Here is a 2,259-nt window from a genome sequence, read left to right as displayed (position 1 = left end):
CTTCTCGCATTATTGCTTTAAGATTCGATTTCGATTTCCGAAAGATATTACAAATACAGAATTTTTTTGAGCGTCGAGGCGTATTGAAGTGAAGTGTGCCTAGTCCGGTTTTGTGCTGCGTTATATACACCGTCATACGCGTAAGCTGTATTCACGTTTAGTAGTTCGCCCGCAGTTAATTTATTTCTTGTTAAAATTTATATGCAAATCCGCACTAAACAAAGACCGATACGGATCCAATCTGTACGTATATTAAATTCGTTCCAAACATTACTAGCTATTATTAAGAGTTTTTAAATGGGATTGAAAATCTTATTGTTCAATCTCACCTATGCGATCGGTATGTACAGTTGCGTGATTTTGGCCTATCTTTCTCGTTATAATTTTTTTAAATATTAAATAAACATTTTAAAAATGCTAGAAAAACGCGATTTAAATGAAACTAAAACAGCGAATATAATATTTAACAATTAATGTCTTTACTAACACCCAAACTGATTAAAACGCCCAAAATGCGCGTCATTTAATGAAATACTATGAGTTTTAATGAAATGGAAATATTAAAAAACGACCACTGACTTGCCAATTTTTTCCCTTGCCTGGAACAAGCTGAAACGCCCCCTGGAATTAAAACACATAAAAGTCCATGCAAACGCAATTAGCAATTAGCAGAGCTACGCCTAGGATTTACCGAGCTAGAAGTAGAGTAAGCAGCCGCTTCCCACAAAATCTGAAATCCAGAGTTCAATCTTACTTTCGGAGGCGACTGCATTTTACAATACGCAGACAAGGCTAAGAGCGTATTATACAAATTGTGTAATTAAAATATAATTTATATTACTAATACATTTGCTCTTAAAAATTAAACGCGTAACTGTTAAATCAGTACAATACAGTGGCGTGCGGTAGATGCAACGCATGCCTTGGGATTGTAATACGAGTCTAAAAATGAAATATTTTTATCATATATTCATTTTTTTAATTTACGTAATTATGAAACGCAAACGCTCAAAAAATCGGCTATACAACCCCCTCAAGAGAACGGCGTACGCCGACTGAAGAGCGGGCGGGCGTAGTCGATACGCGTGCGCCATCTCGTCGCTAGTGGAATTTGTCACGCATGCGCACTTGATCTATAGCCGTTACACGTCATCGTATTTACGATCGCTCGCCATCAACCGTTGATGTTTACATTTTGAATCTCTCTCTTTCTTCGGCAAATTTTTTAATCTTTTTTAATTAAATATTGACTGTCTGAATTATTATTTATTTTTAGTGTACCCAAATGAAAGATATATTTCATTATTTACGACATTAAAATATTAGTTATTTGTCATAACCCTTAATATGGACAAACAGCAAAGCAACGAATGTGGTCTCAACCACGATGCTAATCTGGAATATATAATTGCAATTGTCGAATTGAATCTTTACTGAAAATAAGTTTTAGTGGTCTTCCGTTTAATGAAAAGGTAATTATTATCCAAATTATTGCCCAAAACCCACATCCCATTTCAACATGCAATCCAAAACTAAAACATTCAAGAGACATTTCAATAGTGAAGTATATGAAAAAATTCAGTGGATTTGTGGATCTGCTTATTTAGCAAATTTATTTTGCTGGCCATATTTATTATTTTCTCAAGAGTTGAATTACTGGAATAAATTTGGATATAATGATTTTAGCAATTTAAGTCAAGCTCTTAAAAGGCACGAATACTCTCAACCTCACATATGCGCTACTATACAATTAAAAAGATTTAGTAAAGAAAATCGTATCGAAGATTATTTTAGTGCTCAATTTAAGGCATATATGTTGAATTATATAATAAGGAAGTTACTGCGAACAGATATATTATTTCCAAATTATTTGACGTGATTTACTTTTTATCTAAACAAGAACTTACTTTTCGAGGATATTCTGAAAACAATAATACCGTAAATGGAGGCAACTATGTTTAATTATTGTATTTTCTAAGCGAATCAGACACATTATTAAAAAAAGTGGGAATAGATTGTCAGCTCTTGCATTTATATCAATCGAAAAAAAACTCACCGATGTATATCGTATTAATGGGGATGGGGAGCCATACTTTCGTATGTACTTAATAATTAATAAATAATAATATTATCATTGTCTAATCATTTTAATCGTCATTACGCTCTGGCACATAAAATACTAATTTTACCGCCTATATCTCGTGAACTTTTATTCTTTGTAAATTTTTCACAATTTATACCTAATTCCTAAAATATTAT

At 32.6% G+C, this 2,259-nt stretch overlaps 1 pseudogene; it reads left to right on the top strand.

The window, feature by feature from the left end:
• Positions 1 to 1,347: 1,347 nt before the first annotated feature.
• Positions 1,348 to 1,962, top strand: LOC148235471 (uncharacterized; annotated as a pseudogene).
• The last annotated feature ends 297 nt before the right edge of the window (positions 1,963 to 2,259 follow it).

This window comes from Plectrocnemia conspersa, unplaced genomic scaffold, assembly GCF_051122295.1.
Source record: "Plectrocnemia conspersa isolate PC_06_02 unplaced genomic scaffold, ASM5112229v1 ptg000005l, whole genome shotgun sequence".
Classification (NCBI taxonomy): Eukaryota; Metazoa; Arthropoda; class Insecta; order Trichoptera; family Polycentropodidae; genus Plectrocnemia; species Plectrocnemia conspersa.
Note: the sequence above shows the minus strand (reverse complement) of the source record. Positions and strands in the feature narration are given on the sequence as shown.